This window comes from Oryctolagus cuniculus, chromosome 11, assembly GCF_051225735.1.
Source record: "Oryctolagus cuniculus isolate XC-2025 breed Fujian yellow rabbit chromosome 11, ASM5122573v1, whole genome shotgun sequence".
In the NCBI taxonomy this organism is placed as follows: domain Eukaryota; kingdom Metazoa; phylum Chordata; class Mammalia; order Lagomorpha; family Leporidae; genus Oryctolagus; species Oryctolagus cuniculus.
In genome coordinates, this window is record NC_142877.1 from 18227213 (window position 1) to 18249648 (window position 22436).

Below are 22436 nucleotides of genomic sequence, written 5' to 3' on the forward strand. Positions count from 1 at the left end.
GATAATACATTGATGCCACTTTAAACCACTAAATTTGCAGTAATTTGTTTCTGCAGTCATGGGAAACCAGTGCAGTAAGGATCTCTGTTTATAGCATCAATGTTTTGGGAATCAGAAGTGAATTCTATCCAGCCCCACCATGCCTCTGTGGGGCACAGAGCCCCAGCTTCAGCCAGCACCAGGAATACATGTGGATCTGTGTGACCCCCAAACTTGGAGTCTGGGGACAAAACTGTCAGCTGCCTACTGGGCCAAGCTACAGCTTTGTGGCCTGTGGAATGGGTATGTTGGGTACCAGAAGAGCATCTGTGTGCCTCCCCAGATCCATTGCTCATCGCTCCCTGTGTAGGGCAGACACCATTCAAGTGAGCAATGACATCCCTTGGAGTTCATGTGGGTCAAGTGAGATCCTGCATGTGAAGCACCCTGAATAGAAGTGCCTGGGTCAGAGGGGACACTGAGATCCCATGCGGAAGTAGGCACTCTCACCTGGCCTAATGTCCCAAAAGTCCCTGCAGAGGGTCCCCAGATATTCTGCCAGGTGCATCCCAGTGCTCACGGGTCTGATGGACATGTACCCCTTGCCTGGCTCTGCTTGTCATCCTGTTGACGGATCTGCAGCATCGGGACAACGTGTTCTGACAGGGAGGCCCTTTCTTCACAGGGAGACACAATTAGACATCTCTGAGCAGCAGGAAGGAGAGATTCATCCTTCCTTTCCACCTGCAGAGGCCTGTTTTCCTGGGCACCTGAGACCCCCTTCCCTGCCCTGTTGATGAGCTGACGCAGAGATGTCCAGCTTGGCTGACCTTTCAGGCTGTGTGTGGGTGTGAGGTGATGACTGCCTCACCCAAGCCCCAGAGAGCTCCTGAGAATGCATTTGAACTAAGGGACAAAGGCATAAACTCTGCCTTCCATCTGGCCCAGGAGCAGCAAGCTGGTCTCATGTACACATAGGGTCACAGGGGAGCTGGTGAAGCATGCAGATCCCTGGGCTTCACCCCTCAGAAGTTCCAGCCTCTGGGATTCTGCCTCTTAGGTTTGCTTCGAGGGGATCCTGCTTCAGGCGTATATGTGCCTTTCTTCCAGTGAAATGGACACAACAGGTGCTACAGGCGTGTAAGGCCAGGCAGACTTGGACTCAGATTCCATGGTCTCAGCTGTGTGATCTCAGTCATTTCCCTTCACCTTGCCGGGCTTCACTTCTCCTACCTGTAAAATGAACTCTTCTTAAGCCATCATGGTGGAGCATTGTCTAAGTGCCAGGTGTCTTGCTGAACCCTTTGTGTCACTGCATTTGACCATCAGAGAAGTCCTCAAAGTAGGAACTCTTATCTGCAAACTCTGGAAGTCTCATTTGAGACCACCGTCTCCCTTTGTTTCTAACTGTGATGCCAGATTGAGTGAAGAACCTGGAGAGGGCCTAGCAAAGTGCTGGGATCATGGCAGGTGCCTGATTGCCCCATCCCTAGCCCAGTGCCCAGGAGCTATCAGGGCCAGGAAGGGCTCAGAGCCAATGATGGACACTGATCTGGAAGTGAGAACATGAAGCCTTTCTAAGCACAGGTGGAGGTGACCCCAGGGAAAGTAGCAAGGTGTGCACCCTGTGATTGTTCTGTTGAGACAATTTTCCAGGTGAATAAAGAGACAGAGGATGAGCCTTCTGGATGGGAACCCTACAAGGAAAGGTTCAGCAGTGAACAGGGGACAACTCCACTAGAGTGGAGGATTTCAAAATATGGGATTCTTGCATACTTTCCAGAAGTCTTCTTCTCTCCTTGCTCGGCTCTGCTTAGTCCAGCTAAGCCTCCTCTTGAGAAACACTGCACTAGTGTTGAGGATAAATAGAGATAGATTTACAATATAAAATGAATTTGCAATATCAATAATAAAGCAAATTGTACCAAAGAGAGTAAAGGGGGGGGGGATGAACTAATAAAGGAGTTTTATCATTTTATGTTACCATTTTATAACAAGCTAGGTTTTCACTTTATTTCCCGTGGTCTTTCCCAGCTGAGTTTTAGATCATCTAAATCCCATGGATTGGCCAATTTTAAATACTCCCTGAGGTTCCTTCAAAACTTTTAGGATCAGCAGACCAGGGTTAGCTGTTCTTTGAGGTGCTGGGATAGTCCTTTCATTCCCCCAGCAAATATTTATTCAACATTTACTGTGAGTGAAGCAATGTTTTGGGCACTGAAGGGTACATCAGCTTGAGTTCTAATGAGGGCAGATGGAAACAAACAAATCAGAGCTAATGTCAGGGGAAACTGGGTGAGGTGTGTATGGGAATCCTCTGTACTATCTTTGCTGCTTTTCTCCAAATCTAAGATTAAAAACTCAGAAAATGAAAAAAGAGTGATTTATTCATGATGATAAGTGCCATGAAGGGAAGTGAATCAGGAAAGGAAATTAGGGAATGTTTTGGTACAGGAGGAAGAGTTGCTGCTTTTAGAAGGCTGGTCTTTTGAAAAAGCGACATTTGAGCAAAGGAGCTGAAAGAGAAAGCCATGGGACTTTATGGGGAAAGAATGTTAGAGAAAATGGATGTGCAGAGCTTGGCACATAGTCTCCAAGGATCCCTTGTGTAGTCCTCTCCCACTCTGCACAGAGCTGATCTGTACAACCAAGAGGCTATGATGGAAACGTGACTTTCATGGCTGGGTCACTAAAGAGATTTTAGTTTCAGACTTGATGTCTCCTGAATCACTCATTCTGTGGGAAGCCAGCCACCACGATGTGAGAACACTCCAGCAGTTCCGTGGAGAGGCGGAGGCACTGAGGCCTCCCGCCAACCTTCAGGGTCTGGGGCTGAGCCACCTTGGAAGCAGATCCTCCAGCCTTCAGATGACTACGGAGACATCAACACCCTTGGCTGCAATCTTGTGAAGGACACAGGGGCAGAATCACCCCACAAAGCCACTCTCAGATTCCTGACCCAGAGGAACCCTGTGAGATGTACATACACAGGTTTACTGTTTCAAGCAGCTACAATAAAAAATAACCAAGACAGGTGTCGAGGTAGGGGTGTGCCTGATTGCTCAAGGAATGGGTAGATGGCCATGTAGCTGGGGCGGAGGGTGTGAGGGTGAGAATAAGAGGGCCTGCGTGTAGGGAGTGAGTCAGTTTCCTCCTGAAGAAAAGGCTTCCTCCCTGTGGGTATCAGTGTTATTATTTTTTCAGCACTTGGCTCTCCTGAGCGTTTCTCAGGCCTAGACCTTGGGAACGACTTTATGATGCTCATTTTCCTCACTCTGGTCTTCCGAGGTGGGTTTAAGTCTCCTCTTCCCAGGAAGTCTGTGGTGCTGCCTTCCTTCCTGAAGTGGTTTCGGTGAGACCTCCTGCTGACACCGGGCCAATGCCTCTTTGGTCCTTTTTTTTTTTAAGTCCAGATTTATTTTGGTAGAGAACTAACATGGATTTGAACAAAAAAGGGAGAAATGGAATTTGATGGATGATAAACACATTGTCACTCAGAGGAGAGTTAAGAGGGTTAAGGCTAGTTGGGCAGAGATGGTGGGTAAGGAAAAAACATCAGTGATGGGGGCACCAGTGGACTTGTGGCTTTCTGGGAATTTGACACAGTTGGAGTGGAGATTGGGGAGAGGGGAGTGAAAGGGATGGGGAAGGGGCTGGAAGGAGTTGAGTGTGCAGGACTGAGTCTACCTTCTATCCCGTAGGCCAGAGGTTCTCTCTCTGTGGAGCTAGCTTCAGAATCTTTCAGGAATGGGCTGCCAAATGGTGGCCCACCTGGGTTCTACTAGGGTTGCTGTGAGTCAGAGAATTCGTCCCAATTTGGAGTTAGAAGAAAGGAAAATGTACTGATTCATGAAAGTGAAAAGGCCCGGGTTTGATATAGTCAGGTCTTGTTTTCTCTCTCGCTCGCTCTTGCTCTCACTCTTGCTGTCTCTTGCCTTCTGCCATGTTGGTAGCATCCTCCCTTAGGTTCTGCCCTTGTGGTTGCAGAATGGTTGTCAGCAGCTTGCTAGTGTTGGATTTCACAGGAAAGAGTAAGCAAGTCTGCTCCAGGAGGCCCAGAGTCTTGTATTGATGATTGCGCTTCTGTAGTTCTTGTGCCCATCTCTAGGCCCATCACTGCCTTTAGTGGATGCAGAACTTTGATTGGCCAAGATTTGGTCATGTGCTACCCTTTTGAAACCCAGAGACCACGAGTGGAGTGGGGTGGCTGCCCAGATGGGAATCAAGTGGGCATATTCAGTAAAAGAGTCAAGAGTTTGCTTCACAAGTATATGTAAGAGCAAGGCCAGGCCACTCATGTTGCTATGTGGTACCCAGAGGCCTCCATTAGATAGTCAGATAAAGGTGTGTGTCTTTACACATTCTATAACGCTGTAGTCATGATAACTGTTATTATTATTGATTCATTGTGCGCTACTTTGAGTTGTTTAATTCCTTTGTGTTAGTTAGATAAGGCTATCTGCATGTAAAATCCAGAATGTGTTATTTTCTTTTCTTTTTAAAGATTTATTTATTTATTCAAGAGGTATTGTTACAGACAGAGAGAGTGAAAGACAGTGAACCTGCTGGTTCACTCCCCAAACGACCTCAATGGCTGGAGCTGGTTTGAAGCCAGGAGCCAGGAGCTTCTTCCTGGTCTCCCATGTGAGTGCAGGGGCCCAAGCACTTGGGCCATTTTCTGCTTTCCCAGGCATATTAGCAGGGAGTTGTATCGGAAGTGGAGCATGAACTGGCACCTATATGGGATACTCATGTAGCAGGCCAAGGCTTAACCTAGTATGCCACAGTGCTGATCCCAATAAGATTTATTTATCTATTTGAAAGGCAGAGTGACAGACAGAGAGAAGGGGGATCCATTCACTGATTCATTTCCCAGTTGCCTGCAACAGCCAGGGTAAGGCCAATCCAAAGTCAGGAGCCAGGAACTCCATCCAGGTCTCCCATGTGGGTGGCAGGAACCCAAGTCTGTGGGCCGTAATCTGATGCCTCCCAGGTGCATTAGCAAGAAGCTAGAGTTCTGGCACTTGAAACAAGGACTCTGGCATGGGATACAGGTGTCCCAAGTGGTGATGAATGTTCTGTGCCACAGCGCCTGCCCTAAGAATGTGTTCCTGATTGACATGCTGGGCTCTGTTCCCTGTGTTCCAGAGAGTCACTCAGGGATCAAGGCACTACCTACATTCTAACTCCATTATTATCCTCGAGTCCTAGAATTTTTTCTTTCAGTAGCAGACAGGGGAAGAGAAGGTACAGTGAGGACAGCTGCTTTGTTACACACCCCTGCCTGTAAGGGAGCTACGTGCTGTTTCACTCATGTTCCAGTGGTGAGAGGCGGCCATGTGTTTCCATCCTGGCTGGGCAACCCCTACCCAGCACTTGGAATGGCAGAATGGGCAAATACATCTTTGGTGGGCAGCTAGCTAACCTTGTCACACCCTCCATGTATGCTGCCCCCAAATAGTAGTTTGGAGAGTTACAGATTAGAAAATGTGGGATTTGTGGGCAGCAGAGTGACAGACACATCAGATGAATCTGTGCTCTGGGGATATGAAGGAGAGGGTGGCAGTGGAATGACAAGGAGGGGCCCAGCGCCCTGCTGTCTGCACTTCTACCTCATTTTTGAAAGGTGCAGTACAGTAAGGTGCCTGGCACTTCTATTCCTATCATGTACGGAGGACACTCTGTGTGCCTTTTTGAAGCACTATCTATGAACTCGATAGCAAAGGTGTAAGGAAGGTACAATTACCTCTAATTTATAAATAAGAAATTAATAGTTCAGGGAGGAAAGTGATTTGTCCAAGGTGTCCTGGCCTTGGGTGGGTTATCTGAAGTTGTGCTCGGGGGCTCTGTCATACCAGGTGTGTGTTTGCTTGATGGGTGAGGGGCAAAGAAGTCTGAGGATCCAGGGGTGATGGGACCTGTCTGGCAGGTGGATCAGACAGCGCTTTGCACCTGCACCTCCGTCTGGGACAAAGCTTTTAAGCCCTTCCATGTCCCCTGCCCAACCCACTGAGTTACCTCCAAGACCTTACCAAAGATACTCTTCAATTCCCCTCTCCAGCTCCCCAGGGAATCTGCTCCATGGTTCCTGGCCCTGCTGGGGAGGGGGGACCATAGACATGTTCCCCAGGCTGGAAGAGCCAGTTCTGCTGACTGGGCAGATGGGGCCCACGCACCGGGACCTGGGAAGATGGAGAGGAGAAAGTGGCTGAGCGCAGCTCTGCAAGGCCTGGTGATTTATGAGGAGCAGTTTCCGCGGGCCATCTGGACCAGGAACTTCAGGAAGCACATCCTGTGTGGAGGCGCAGACAGTGCGGGAGCCCTGCCAGGGAGCAGGAGGAGGGAGGGGCTGAGGAGGCAGGGATGGGGCAGAGGCACTGTGGAAAGAGCCCGGGCAGCAAAACTAGACATGTCCAGGAGTTTCCATTTGCAGGAACTTTGGCAAGGACCTTAACCCCTCAGGGCTTTGGTTTGATCAGCATAGAATGGTGATCTGCTGCACTGTTGATAAGTTTAAATAGGGGAGTGTTTCTGAAAGTACCCAACCCAGTGCCTTGCAGGAAGGAAGCCTGTGTTGCTGAGTGCCAAGGATTGAGTGGGGGTCCTGGGGATGCAGATTTGGAGTTTGCAGTCTAGTGATGGAAACAGAGCATCTTGTAACATGGGGGACATTTGCATTGAACTCTGGAAGCACGGAGGTGAGAGCCCTCACTCTGTATGGTTGTGACATTTGGGCTGGGCCTGAAAACGGAAACAGAAGCAAAGTGGTCAATGAAGAGGTGGCATAGGGAAAAGCCTGAGAAACACTGAGTCAAATGGTGCTTTGTTAATGTGTAATTGCAGTCTTGATGCTTCTTGATCTGAACCCATGTATCTCCTATATCCCTTGTATTCAACCGAACACTGACATCCCAATTTGCATGGCTAATGGGCACTTCAAACTCAGCACACCCAAATGGAGCTCTTGGCCCCCCGAGACCCCTCCAATCACATGGAAGAAGGTCCCTTCTTCCTCCCAGGTCTTCTCTCTTTTGGTAAATGGCCCTACCATGCACTCAGTCACAGGAGCCCCACCTTCTAGAAGACACTCCTCCATCTTTGATTTCTCCTTTTCCTTCCTCCCTCTATCCAGGGGTTCCACATTACACTGCTTCTTGTGTGTTCATTTTCCTGGGGTTGTGCACTGTTGTGGTCCTGACCACAATCTTGTCAGTTCTTACCTCCTAAGTGCATCCAGGATCCATTTACTTCTGTCTCCACCCATGCCACTGCCACGACAGCCTAACCTGCTGTGGGATCTTGCCCAGACAACTGCCATAGGCTTTGAACTCATGTTCTTGTTTTTCATCTGTCTCTCAAAATCTAGTCTCCTCGCAGCTGTTAGAATGGCCTTTAACAAAAGGGAAATTAAATCAAAACACTCCCCTCTTCAAACCCTTTATCAGATGGTTGTTTTCACAGTAATTCTGTGTGAAACACCCTAAAACACAGTGCACCAGACAGACAAGCAGCTATTTCTTGCTCATGTGTCTGAGGGTTGGCTGAGGCTCAGTTGACCTAGGCAGGGTTTGGCTCCAGCCAAAAGGTTGAGTTGGGTCCAGGTGTACTCTGCATGTTTCTTATCCTCTTTGACCAAGGACTACCCAATACACATTATTTTCATGGTATCAAGAAGGATCAAACCCTTCTGTGCAAGAACAATTCAAGTCTCAGCATCCAACACATCTACTACTATCCCATTTTTCAAAACAAGTCAAGCAGCCAAGTTCAAAATCAAGGAGAAAATACACTGTCACCACGAGGCCAATGCAAAGGTGTGTACATATAATTTATTATAGTGGAATAAAGAAATAGGATCAGTAATTTAGTCTTCAACAAGGGCCTCTAGTGACTTTCCATTAAACTTAGAATGAGGTCTAAACACTACCACCCTCATGTTTTGGTCCCTGATGTATGGACAACCTCAGCTCCTGCCACCTTCCTGTCACCTGTTTCTCTCTAGCAACACTGTCTTCTCTTCTGTTCTTCAGACTTTCAAACTCTTTTTTAATATATCAAGACCTTTCACTTGTCATTCTCTGTCTGGGACACACTGCTGCCATATCCTCACACAACAGGCTTCTTGTTGTCATCAGGCCTCAGATGAAACATGCCCTATACCTATGGAGCTTACTCTAGGGGCAGAGATTCTGAAGTGGTGGGTTTGGGGATGAGTCTTGAGAGCCTGTTTCTAGTATGATAGCTGCAGTTGATTCCAATGCCACTGTTGTGTGGACACATTCTGAGAAATACTGTTGTGTTAGGCAAGTGTGCACCACAGGTGGAGAAGCGGACAGGCTAAGTCAGTGTTAGGCAAGTGTGTACCAAGGGTGGAGAAGCAGAGAGGCTAAGTCAGTTGGGGGAGGGGGAGTGTCAGAGAAAGTTCTAGAAAAGGCAGTGGCTGAGCCAAGTCTTGACAGACATGGAGGGGGCTGTTTGTCCTGGCATCATCTCATGATTGAGCTTCCTGATGAATTCTACCCTCGTGGATCCCACACCCTGTTCAGCCCAGGCCCAGTTGGCACTACCTCCCATTGACGACATTATATATGACCACCATCTGAGTGTCTTCAGACAACCAATTCCACAGGAAGTCTTGGAAGGCGTTTTTCCCCTCTAAATGATCTTTTTTAGTGTCTGTCACACAGAGTTGTAGAGATTTTATATCATCTATGAAATCCTATTAAAATTTTATTTCCTTATTTTCCTTTTATGATGACTGGGATTTCCTTCCTGAGAGGAGGCCTCAGGAAGTGGGCATGCCTTGGTGGGAGCCAGCCCCTGGGGAGGGTGGGTCATTGGGGTAGATGTGGCCTCAATAGCAGCCCACGCATTCCATGCTAGCAGCATCCTTTAAGGTCGTGTGGCCAATTTTCTACCCCAACTATCGCCTTTAGCGCATCCTGTGGCTCAGGAAATGCAGCCTTGGAGAGAGCCAACCTGAGAGTCATACGATGTGATTTAAGATCGAGCACTGCTTGGAGGGCTGGCCTTTAGGAGGATGCGTATTTGGTGACTGCCTTTGGCTCTGTTTGAACCCATGTGTATATGAGGCTAAGACGTGGAAAGTGCTTTGTAAACACACTACATGAGCACTGCATATCCTCTGTCGACAGGAACACACTCAGTGACAGGCAACCCACTGCTCTGAAGAGCAGAGTGCGGAGATCTGAGAACCATTCACCAGCCTGCTGGAGCTCTCTTCTGACTTCCGGTCATTTAATATATGACCCTCCCCCAGCGGTGGCCTTGTCAAAGCCACTGACCTAATATTGACCAAGAAAGGATCAAAGAGGCCTGTGAGCTCTTTGGGAACTTTAGACCACTCCTCCACAATCCTCACTGCTTAGGAGAATCACCAGAATGCTAATGGGATGCGTTCAGTGCCCAGGTCTTCTCCCAGAGGTATTAGGTAAACATCAGCAAGGGTGGGAGCAGGGCATCCGCGTGCTCATTCAAGTTCCCCAGGTGATTTGATTACACAGCGACATTCAGCCAGTTGTGGATCCACCTCAGAGCACCAGCAGTCAGCTCCTATTTCCCATGTGCACAAGGACAACTTAAAAGCATTCACTGGGGGCCGGCGCTGCAGCTCACTAGGCTAATCCTCCGCCTTGCGGCGCCAGCACACCGGGTTCTAGTCCCGGTCGGGGCGCTGGATTCTGTCCTGGTTGCCCCTCTTCCAGGCCAGCTCTCTGCTGTGGCCAGGGAGTGCAGTGGAGGATGGCCCAAGTACTTGGGCCCTGCACCCCATGGGAGACCAGAAGTACCTGGCTTCTGCCATCGGATCAGCGCGGTGCGCCGGCTGCAGCGCGCTGGCCGCAGCGCGTCGGCTGCGTTGGCCATTGGAGGGTGAACCAACGGCAAAGGAAGACCTTTCTCTCTGCTCTCTCTCTCACTGTCCACTCTGCCTGTCAAAAGAAAATAATAAAAACAGAAAGAAAGAAAGAAAGAAAGAAAGAAAGAAAGAAAGAAAGAAAGCAAGCAAGCAAGCAAGCAAGCATTCATTGGATGGATGACTGCTTCATTCCAGATACAGAATGTGGAACCTGAATTTATCTGGATCACCCTACACTGGGGTTAAACCTGGGACTACATTAACATAAATCATCTGGCTCCATTTATGGGGCCCTGAAAGGTCCTCCCGACCTTATTAGGAAGTCCCTTACATGTTTAGGAATCCGTCTCATTCCCCCGTAAAGTTTGCTAAGTGCTTCCTCTCCTGTTCCTCCTTTCTGGCTGCCACATGATGCCCATGCACCCTGATGAGGCACCTCACTACTTCCACCCCAGGTGGTGCTGCCTCTAGATTGTAAATGCCCATATCCAAGGTGCAATATCCCACAGGTTGGTACCACCCTGTGGCATCTCCCTTGATGAATGCTGTATTGGAACTGGTGCAGAAGTGAGAAGTCCTGCCTTCCTCTCTTGGGGTCATACTTTGTCATGTGGGCTGCTGGGCAGTTAGGCCTCAGCAAGTCTTACCAGCCCCTACCTAAAATCTCTTCCAGGGGACCAGGGCACAAACTCCTAGGTGAGGCCCAGGATGTGAATAGATCACTGTGGCTTCTATAGCATATGTTTTTGCTTCTTCACTCCAAACCAAAAAGACTTACTTGATTCCAACACAAACTGATTTGTGCAAAATCACCTCTTGCCTGGTCTACCCCCAAAGTCCCCTGCTTGGTCTATCCTCAGTCTTATGAGAAGTCTGTCTTCTTAAAAGCCTAGCTCAACTTGGCCCCACGTATGGATTTCATTTCAGTTGAAACTGAGAGTGCAAATTTTGAGACTGTTGTGTTCCGTTCTCTCAATGTAGCCCCACCACCCAAGGGGATCATGATAGTAATTGCTGCTCTTAATTGAGTGCTTAGTCTGGGCTGCCATGGTTCTGAGTACTTCATAGAGTTTATCCCACTTAATTCTTATGAAAATCCTATGTATGGGTATTATTATGATCCATTTTACAGATGAGGACAAAGAATCAGAAGGGTTAAGTAGATTTCCCATTGTCACTTTGCATGTAGGTGAAGGAACTGGGATTTGAATCCAGGTCCGTGGGACTCACTACTCTCTGGCTGGGTTGTTCCTATACACCCCAGCTAGGTTCTTATTCTCCTTTTCCAAAAGCTCATGGGTCATTTGAAAATAAGGAGATCTTGAGGCCGGCTCAGCGGGTTAAGTCATTGTGTGCAAAGGTGGCATCCCAAATAGGTACTAGTTTGAGTCCTGGCTGCTCTACTTCTGATCCAGCTCCCTGATAATGCTTCTAGGAAAGCAGCAGAGGATGACCCAAGTCCCTGGGCCCTTGCACCCAAGAGGGAGACCCAAAAATGCTCTTAGCTGTGGGGTGGCCCAATCCTGGCCATTGTGGCCATTTGGGAAGTGAACCAGCAGGTGGAAGATTTCTCTCTTTCCCTCTCTCTCTGTAACTCTGCCTTTCAAATAAATCTTTAAAAAAAATCTCTCTCCATCTGTTTGTCTATGTGTCTACCTTTCAAATAAAATGAAAATAAATGAATAAAATATTTTAAAAGATAAAAAGAAAATAAGCTTATCTTCTGACCTAGCAGAAGCCCAAGATCAAGATTATGGTTCCATGTTTTCTATAGGAAAACTGGATGACATTTCCCCCATCTCATCTGTCTTTAGACCAAGGACTCATGGCTGAGTTTCGAAATTTCAGAACAAACCTTAGAGACAAACCACAAAGTCTACACTATTCACCAGAGAAAAAGAGAAATGGACCTAAAGCCACACAAAGAGTCCACAGCGTGCTGAGTCCAGGGTCCAGGGTCCTTTTCCCAAAGCTTTGTATGACCTGTGTAAATCACCCCTCTCTGAAGAATGAAACAGGCAGACATCCGCGGAGCAGCCCTGGTGTTAAGCTAAGCTTTCAGACTAGCAGAACTCTTTGATCAAAGGGAACCTGGAGTGGAGAGCTATCCTCACAGCTCAAAGCCTGATGATCTGTCGAATCAGGAATGTGGATCTGAAGCCTTATTCTTCCCCTTATCCTTTTTCTCCATCAATCCTTAGGCACTTCTGGGAATGCAAGATACTTGCTGATGCCAGTTAGGAAATCAGTGGCTTAAGCAGCTAGAGGGCATTGAAAGAGAACTTGGTTGAACTAAATCTACTCCCCATGTTAACTGATCTCAGAAGAGCCCTCCAGCCAATAATGTTAGTAAATGGTTCTGCTTCTCTGGGGGAAGAAACCCTCTGATTTATAGCATTTTCCCATTTCCTGGGTGTAAATACTGATATAATGGCCAATTTAGAGTAACCAACATGACATTAACTGAGCTGAAAATTTCCTGCAAATGTTAACGATTGCCCTTGTGAGTTTGTTCAAGCTGGCTGGAACACATCACTGCTTCCAGATCTTCTGAGACTTTGCTAGATTTGGATTCTGAGACTTTAGTAGCAGGCTTCCACGGCCATGGTGTAAGGTGAAATGAATGATGGCTGGGAGCATACAGATAACTTAGATATTACATGGATAGATTTTTTTCCTGTGATATCTTTGCCTCTGTTTCATATCTTGATAAAAATGCTACCCGTTTTACCCTGTGATAGAATAGAAGGGTGACTTGTAGTTCACAATCTGTGCAGCTGTTTTTATATAATTTTTACAGTTCTCCCATTTCTTGTAGTTATAGTATTTTCCCTCCTGGGATGATATGACATCATGCTGGGATCTGTGTTGGGAACTATTTCTTTCTGTCTGGCTACCTGGTCTGACATTTGCTAAGTTCAAGGATCTCATACAGGCACCTTGCACATCTTCCTGCCCCCGGTGTGGTGTATCTGGGGGAGCGGAGATGAGCTCTGGGGTTCTCCTTCCCTCCTTGGCACATGTTCTCAGGCATGAGTGAAGAATCAGTGATTCCATCTGAGCAGAGAAACTGTAGACAGCTGTACTGTTCTCACATCTGGCTGCTTGGAGGCACAGCTGCAGCTGGCCACCCATTCTTTTTGCACCTGCGGGGGAAGGAATCACTTCCTGTAGCATGCTGGTGTTTTTATCTATATGGGAAAAGATGCCCGGGTCATGTTCTCAGAGATGCCAGGCAGGCTTGGGGGAGGGGCAGGTATTTTCTGAGTGTAGAGGCAGGGCAGGTAGGAGGACTGAGAACAGAAGGCGTTGCTGACTTCCTGGTCAGCTCCTCACTCTGAGTGACTTTATGAGACGAAGCACAAGCCCATTTTTATTCCAATGATTCCAATTGCACCTCTGCTGGGGTTAGGAAACCCATTCCTTGGATGGCACTGAGCCAGAAAATTAGCAATGATCAATGAAAGGGGAAAGATGATGAAATAAAAGTGGAGTCTCAATTATGCTGTAAATGAGCAAGGCAATGTTAAGTCTTGGACAGAGGAGGGGCTGGGGACTAGAGGAAGGGAAAAACGATTACTTGGAAGAATTCAGCGCCCTAGTCTGGACTTAGCCATTGATTTCCTATTGCAGTTCCACGGATGGACCATAAAGCCTCGTAGAGTGCACGTCACTCCCTGCCATATTTCTCCACCATCTGCATAAAGCAAATGTGAGTTCCCCTGCCCTGCTTTTCTATCCAGCAACATTGGATCCTGGGTGAGTCCAAGGGAGCAAATGTCTGTGGGTGCTGCATTAGGAATTCAAACTTTGCAGCTGCTGGGAAGCTGGGTCTGTGGTTTCAGGGCATAGGATGAGTTTGCGAACTACAGTCAAAGTTGCGCTAATAAAATTACAAAAGTAGGTGGTTATGTTCATAGGAAATGGAGAGCTGAAATCCTGCTATGAGATACCAATAATTTTTAAATTTTTTAAAATTTTTTAATTTTTATTTTTATTTTTATTTGAAAGTCAGAGTTACAGAGACAGGTAGAGATAGAGAGGTCTTCCACTCGCTGGTTCATTCCCCAGATGGCCACAACAGCCAGAGCTGAGCCAATCCGAAGCCAGGAGCCAGGAGCCTCCTTCAGGTCTCCCACATGGGTGGGGGGGCCCAGGGACTTGGGCCATCTTCCACTGCTTTCCCAGGCCATAGCAGAGTGCTGGATCAGAAGAGGAACAGCCGGGACTAGAACTGGTGTGCATATGGGATGCCGGCACTTCAAGCCAGGGCTTTAACACTGTGCCACAGTGCCAGCCCCGATATCAGTAATCTTTTAAAAAAAGAAAAACACAGCTGTTTTCTTTATTTTTAAAACCTTTTTTAATTTATTTGAAAGGGAGAGTTACAGAGAAAGAAGGAAAGACAGAGATCTTCCATCTGCTGGTTTACTCCCGAAATGCCTATAAAGGCCAGGGCTGGGCCAGGCTGAAGCCAGGAGCCAGGAGCTTCTTCCAGGTCTCCCATGTGGGTGCAGGGGCCCAAGAACTTGGGCCATCTTCTACTGCTTTCCCAGGTGCATTAACAGGAAGCTGGATTGGAAGTGGAGCAACTGGGACTTGAATAGAAGCCCATAAGGGATGCTGGTGTCAGAGGCTGTGGCTGAACCCACTGCGCCACAGCACCAGCCCCACCACTTTTTTCTTTAAAAAAAAAATTTATTTATTTATTTGAAAGACAGAGTTACAGAGGGAGAGACAGACAGACAGACAGACAGAGATATCTTCCAGCTGCTGGTTCACTCCGCAAATGGCTGCAATGGCAGGAGCTGGGCCTGTCCAAAGCCAGGAGTTTTTTGGGTCTCCCACATGGGTGCAGGGGCCCAAGTACTTGGTCCACCCTCTGCTGATTTCCCAGGCACATTAGCAGGGAGCTGGATTGGAAGTGGAGAGGCCAGGTCTCAAACTGGCATCCATATGGGATGCCTACATCACAGGCAGTAGCTTACCCACTACACCACAGCACTGACCCCCACTTTTTTTCTTAAACTCCTAAAAAGCAAAGTAATTGATGTTGAATTTGGTGTGATTTCCCCTGAACAATGCAATCATTGGGACAGCCTGTATCAGTCATTTAGAATGGAAACCAAATGTTTTCTTCCATATATATCCATAATGTAAGACTTATTTCCCATCTGGCAAAACCTCTTTCTGTGGAAATGTTCAGAGTGGAATTGCATTAATAAGGAGACATCAAGTGAAATTTACTATTTGCGCACTTTCCATGGTCTCTGTAAACTGAGTGGCGTGCTGGCTTTGTATCAATAAACATCTCTACCCATGGGTTTTCAGGACAGATTAGCCGAGAAGAGCCTTTATGGGATGAAAGAGGAGGGCATGCTGGGAGAAAAATGAAATCAAACATTCACCCGTGCAAACACTTCCTTCCTGGATACTGTTTAGATTTTAATTTCTTTTTTTTTTTCCCCCACCAATATAAAATAAAATACAAGGTGTCGGTGGTGTTTGGAGATAGCCCACATCTGCACGGCAATGAGACAATTCTCCAAAGTGCAGCTCTCAGTGGGGTATTTGTTTAATCCGTATTGGTTTTGGACCGCAGCCTGTAACGAGGAGAGATACGTGTAGAGGCAGGAGATGGCAGTTGGAAGCCTGCACCTTTTTGAACATGAAAGGACCAAGGGTTGTGCATGTGTTTAGGTTTTAGTGAAAATTCAATAGCGTTAGCGGCAGACACTGCGCTCCGGAACACTAATAAAATGGGAGAGCTAATAAAGGGCCCCAGTTGGAGCTTCTCGGAGATGAGAGCTGGCGGGGGGCCAGGCTCAGATGCCCCCGATGTTGAAGAGTGCCCTGCCTTGTACAGTTCTGCGCTTGGGCCAATGGAGGACTCGGCTGATTTAAGGCACCTTCTAATAGCACATGAGTCCTGAGTTCTGCAGATGTCAGACAAGCCCCAGGGACCTGGGGCTCATTGAAAGGGGCTGCAGGGATGTGTGGATTTCCTGCTAGCAAACGCCCTGAGTGGCAGCAGGGCAGTGATGTGAGACTCTCATTGATAAACCTGAGCTTGAGGCCAAAAGCCTCCCAGAAAGAGCCACTGGCTAGCAGGGAGCTATAGTGGGAGATGGAAGGGCTTGGCCCCTGCAGGATGAAAGGCCTCACCCTCTTTTTTTTTTTTTTATTTTTAAAGATTTTATTTATTTATTTGAGAGGTAGAGTTACAGACAGTGAGAGGGAGAGACAGAGAGGTCTTCCTTCCGCTGGTTCACTCTCCAAATGGCCGCAACGGCCGGAGCTGTGCCGATCTGAAGCCAGGAGCCAGGTGCCCCCTCCTGGTCTCCCATGGGGTGCAGGACCCAAGCACTTGGGCCATCCTCCACTGCCTTCCCAGGCCACAGCAGAGAGCTGGACTCGAAGAGGAGCAACTGGGACTAGAACCGGTGGCCATATGGGATGCCAGCACCGCAGGCGGAAGAGTAACTTAGTGTGCCACGGCGCTGGCCCAGCCTCGCCCTCTTGACCTGACTTTACCCTGTTACTTTCTCCAATTTCAGGGCTCCCATATCTAAAATTATACTCTTCCCAGTGGCAGCTCCAGGCTTGAACTTAGCTCAAAGGTGTGCATGGTCAGGGTGGTCTTAGCCCAGCTGAGCTGTCTGGGGAATCCATGTTCTCCAGCTCCAGGAGGAACTCAGAGGCCTGGCAGGGGAAATCAGGGATGAGCTCAACCAAAGGATTTGGTTTGCTTTTGGGCTGGACCACGTTTGCAGACAGCTGCTTGAGAAGCATCTTGAGCTCAGCCTTCTCTGCTACAGGCTGATACCCTCAGCTCACACCGGGACTGATGATTTGTTGAAGAGTTTGCCCACACTTTCGGAAGCCTGCCTGAGAGCCATCTGTCTGGGAGGCTCAGCTTTCGCCTCTCAGGCTAGTGATTCTCATCCGGCACTAGCTTTGCCTGAGGTCTGAATACTCATTAGTGCGCTTTTAATTAGTCCTGATTCTTGCTACCATGCCAGGCATGCTGCATAGTGCATCTCACCCTGTGTCACTCACTAGTTGTAAAAACACTGCCAAGATATTGGTGAATGACTATGATTATTATTCCCATTTTACAGACGAAGAGAGCGAAACGACCAGCTGCTATATGATTTTAATCTTAGGTGTGCCCAAGATCTATGCTCATGTGGGTCAGTGCTGACCAAGGAGGATGGGAATTGGGCACCCACCCATGACGTATGCTTCTGACATTTCTGCCAGGTTCAGTTCTGTGAGCTGAGCTACACATGCAGGGTGGCGCAGCCTGACCCAGGATGGGGTCGCCTGCATCCAGCTTGTCATCCCAGCCCACTCTCGCATCCCCCAGGCTCTGCTCTGAGCCCTGTTTGTCTGCCCAAGTTCCTTCCCCTTCTCTGTGACGTCCTGGAGCCTCTTGCCCAGCGGAGCTGACCTGCCAATGATAAATACCATTTAATTACAGAACAAGCTTTTCTGCCATTTCTCTCAGCACGGCTTCTATTGCCGAAGATTAAACTTCATTCCAATACCACTGAATTACCTTTTTAAACCTATTATTTCAATGTGATTAACTTCACTTCTTTTCATTTAGCTGTAAGCAAAATCTTGTTTACAAGGCAAAAAAAGTCCTTGCCTTAATATCGGCAATAATAATACAAACGAACATTGCAAGAAAATAATTTATGTGAAAAACAGGAAAAAATGGCATTGATACATGAGGCTCCTCTCCAATTAATAAAAAGGAGGAAATATTTAAAAACAATTTATCAAAGAAATATATACAGTTCATATATCATGCATTTGCAAAGAATGTACTCATATGCATTCCACAAATAGCTGTGTGACCCCAGGATTCTAATTCTTTTGTGTAGGATAGAATCTGGGTTGTGGTTAAAATCCAAAGCTGGGTTTGGTTAACAGGGTGGTGGGACAGGCATAGCTTGTGTTTACAGGACACCTGCAGGTTCTTCCCTGGGCACATGGCCAGGTGCTTCTAGGGGTTTTGGAGAAGGTGGTTGCTATTGCAAATCTTGGGGGACAACCTAAAAACCCAGTGGGTTTTTTTTTAAAGATTTATTTATTTATCTGAAAGGCAGAGGTACATAGAGAGAAGGAGAGCAGAGAGAGAAAGATAGGTCTTCCATCCGCTGGTTCACTCCCCAATTGACCGCAATGGCCGGAGCTGCGCCAATCTGAAGCCAGGAACCAGGAGCTTCCTCCAGGTCTCCCACGTGGGTGCAGGGGCCCAAGGACCTGGGCCATCCTCCGCTGCTATCCCAGGCTGTAACAGAGAGCTGGATTGGAAGTGGAGCAGCTGGGACTAGAACCGGCGCCCATATGGGATGCCGGCGCCCTCAGACCAGGGCTTTAACCCACTGTGCCACAACACCGGCCCCCAGAACCCAGTGGGTTTTGACCTCCATTTCAATCCTTCCAGGATTGAAATCCAAGCCCTAGAAATACATAATGTTTATTAAGGATTATACAAAGGAGAAGTGCTGGGTGATTCAAAACATTGATTTTATTTGGTGCAAAATGCTGGCAGACTGTTTCCTGGAAGTTGTCAAGGCCCGGTGGCCACTGGGAGGGGGTGGCATCTGTTACTGCAGTTATGCAGATCCTGCCTTGTTGGGGCCTGGGTCTGGAGAGGGGACGCATGACTGTGTGCTGGCAAAGCAGGCACCATACGCCGCCACCCGCTCTTCTTGCTAATTTATTTTTACCATTTTCTTTTATGGCCTTCTACAAACACACTTCCCAGGGAGTTCCTTTACAGGGCAAGGCAGAGAAATTAGCATTTACATCATATTTCACAGTTTGCCATGAGCTCCTCCCCCCTGCACATCAAACCACGTGCTTTCATGAGGAAGACGTCCACATCAGAGTGAATATTTCCACATACGGCGTCTGCGCTTAGTGGATGGTGTGTCTGCTTGCTGGCTTCAGAGAAAAGACAGAGATGTGTGTCTTTCCCTACTGTGCCTGCCACAGAGGGGACTTCGGGCGAGGGTGGCTGAGCCAGAGGTACACACCCAGGCCCACCTCCTCCTTCTCACACCCTCTGTCCCTTCCTTCTTGCTCATCCTTGCCCCCTCACCGAATGTCCTGGCTTCTCCCTTTCCTCCTCCTTTCTTCCACCTGTTTGATTAACCACATTTATTCAGCGCTTGCACTGGTCCAGGCTCTGACCTGGGTACTGGCCGGAGGGAGGAGAATCGGGCCCTTAAAGTAGAACGGGCTCCTCTCGAGGGCTCGAAAGCACTGCCAAAGCCTTTGAATTTTAAGCTGCTGCATGTGAACCTCTAACCCATGATGTTTTTTAGGCATGTAAAATAAATACACCTGTACTGTTGGACCAGCTTTCCCCCCTTAGAGTCAGCAATGTGGAAATCACACAGGAGCCCCCTAAGGATGTGGTGCCCCATACCGTTCAGGAGAAGGGACAAAAAATCCCGCTTGCAAACAAGCCCCACACTCACCACGGCTCGTGCTGTCTGTCTCTCTTCCCTGTTACTCTCTACCTTGTGCTATCCCAAAGTTGTTGAATGCGGATTGCCAGGAATGTTGTCTATGTGTTTGCATCTCGTCCTCTATATAGCTCCTGTTGTAGGAGAGAGAATGGAGGCAGACGCAGGTTTGGTGGCCATGCAGGCCCTGGGCCCATGCCATGGCAGGATTTGTTTCCTTGCAGCCCGGGTGGCTCCCCCTGAGTGCTGTTGCCAGGATTTGCTGTGGGCTGTGCTTTAATGGCTATCTCAGAGGACAGCTTTGTCCAAGGGATGGGCGACAGCAAAAGCACAGGCTGACCAGTCCCCAGGAATGAGGGCCCAAAACCTCTGGGGAGACCCCAGGATGCCCTGCCATAGGGGCCAGCAACTGGCAAACCGGAGAGTGCTGGCTTCTCCCAGGGTGGGGGCAGCAGCTCTGAGATGCTGGGGGAAGTGCCAGAAACTAGCAGGGCAGGTTGACAGATGTGTTTCCAGCAGCTGCCTCACTGGTGCTTGGCAGATGGGGTGCAGGGACCAGGCAGCTGAAAACCTGGATCTGTTTCAAATCATTCCATTCCCAGGCTCTGAACAGCACGTTTCCAGAGGGCAGTTGCGGGAATCAGTGGCTCCAGGTACCCCCAGGCAGAGAATTTCTACCTGAACCCTGCACAAAGCCTGGTTTTGTGGACAGGGGATGGTGGGGCTGAGTGAGCCTCCCCTAATTTAGGAAATCCCTTATTTCTGCACCTGCCCTTGTAGTGCTGCCTTTCACCTCTGGTACCTTAGACACCGGATACTTTTGAGCTCCGCCTACTTTCCTAAGGAGACTGTTCCCCTGATGGCTAACTTGACCTTCTAGAGCTGTGCTATCTGATAAAGCAGCTCTAACCAGTTGTGACTGTTGCAAACTGATATGTAAGTGTAAAATAGTGCATTTCAAAAGGATACTACATATACAATATCTTGGTAACATTTTTATACTAATAAGTATTGAAATAAGTTTTTGAGGTTAAATAAGATATATTGTTAAATTAATTTCACTTTTTTTAAAAAAATGTGGCTACTAGAGAATTTAAAACGACATGTGTAGCCTACATCTTTTGGTCAATGTGGTCCCAGAGGGCACACATTGAGGCATCATCTGCAAAGAACATTGTTGCCTGTGTCCTCAGCAAAATTTGCCTACAAGCCCTTGTAGCTGAGGACCACCAGGACCCAGAGGCCGGAGCCACTCCTTTGTTCCTGAGTGGAATGCGAGCCACACTGGGTCCTTGGGAACACAGGTTGGCTATTTCGGAAGAGGAGTTGCTGTCTTTGTTACTTGGAGCAGTTTCTGCTGATTTGCTACTGCTGCATCTAGATAGGATCCTGTGCTCTGTCCCACGGTTTGTGGCTGCTCCCGCTGCACCCTAAGAGGCTCCAGAGCGGCCTCTCAGGGAACGTGATCTCTCTACCTGCTCCCCATGGTGGCTGGGCTTGTTCCTGGCTGAGTCCTAGTACCCCGACTTCTCTACCTCTGTCCGGGCTGTGTCTTCCCTACCTTGACAAGCTGCCAGGTTTGAAGCAGGAGCCCCTGCAAGCTAGAGCAACCTTGGAAAGCAAACAGGAGTGAGCATCTTGCTACAGCCACCTCCATCCTGAGTCACCCCAACCCAACTTCACAGGAGACGTCCCCACGCCTAGGGCAGTGGGGATGGAGTGTTATCTCTTAACCCTGTGTCTCAGCACAAGATCACCCTGGGGATGGATTGTTACCCCTCTATTCAGCGGTACATCCTCTCTGGACCCCTCAGTGGCAACCAGAATTCCCCATCTTCCCTGGCGAGCTCACCCTTCTGGGAGCAGTGAGGATGTGCTTCCCTTGCCACTTGGCTCCCACTGTTAGATGTCTGTGGAGCACCTCCCCTGTGGCAGGCACCTTGCTGAGCCCTGGCAGCACAGTAACAAACACGAGCAGCCCCGCCCTGGGCTCTCAGAGCTCCCTCTAGTGGAAAAGATGCATGCTGACCAAGAAGTCCTGCCAGGGCATCCTTACAAAGCCCAAGAGCCCCTTGATAAAGGATGCAGGAGACTGGTCCAGCCCCTAATGGGGTGGATGGGGTCAGGGAAGGCTTTCCTGGGGGTGGGGTGTTTGTGCTGAAGTTTTTTTTTTTTATTTTGAAAGCTGTGTTTTTGTTTCCAAACAGTTTCCATTAAGGAGAGGGTCTTGAGACTCAGATGAGACTGGAAAATATTTACCAGTTTGGCCTGAGGCAGAATCATCTGGAAGGAAAATTTTTAAAGAGACTAGAGAACAAGGGATCTGGAAAACTAGCACATCCTGGCATTAAGTCTTCAGAGCAAGACAAGGCTGTAACTGTGAGATGGAGACGGGGTTGGATTCACAGTGGATTCAGGCAAGAGGTTCAAGGCCAAAGTGGTGAAGGGTGACAGGGTGTGCGCCTGACACATCTGTGCCGAGCTGCAGGTTGTGTTCTTGGTGCTATGCCTGCCCTGTGTTTTAATAGACCTCACAAAAGCATCAGACGGTGGAGTATGCCTGAGAGGGCACCCAGTGTTGGAAAGACCTGGTTCCAGCCCTGACTTTGTCCCCTGACCCGCTCTGTGAACCTGGGTGAGCCCCCTCTCCTCTCTGGAATGCAACCTCCTCAGCTGTAAAATCAGGGGGCTGCACTGGTGACCTCCAAGCCCACATGCACATCTGAGGTTCCAGGACCTTGGGAGTCAATGACGTGCTTGGCTGAGCCATTCCCGGCTGTGGCTGGGAGGTCGGGGTTCAAGCCTGTTATGGAGCTGCTGCCCCGAGGCTGCCACTTCAGATATTAATTTCTTTTCTCCTCCTGAGGCATGGAGGGCTTTGTGAATGACTGGAGGAATTGCTTCCAGCCCTGGCGATGGCCACTGGTCTAGAAATCGAATGGAGCTGACCCCTGTGCCCCTGCCCCCGAGCACCTGTGCCCCAGGCTCCAGTGATGTGACCCAGAGCCTTTCTCCTGTGAACAAGCTGTGGCCCAGCTCCTGAGAACTGGGAACCGGTGATAAACTTCCACTCGGATGTCCTCAGAGTCCTG

General features: G+C 48.6%; 1 long non-coding RNA gene across 2 annotated transcripts in view; it reads left to right on the forward strand.

The window, feature by feature from the left end:
• LOC138844302 (uncharacterized) overlaps positions 1–22436 on the forward strand; it is a 287379-nt gene that overhangs the window by 238927 nt on the left and 26016 nt on the right. Inside the window, exon 4 of one of the 2 annotated variants that reach the window (XR_016215843.1) lies at positions 13490–13568. The exons of the other annotated variant lie outside the window; for it this stretch is intronic. This is a non-coding gene — a long non-coding RNA (uncharacterized LOC138844302). The remainder of the gene's footprint in view (positions 1–13489; positions 13569–22436) is intronic. 2 annotated transcript variants of the gene reach the window in all.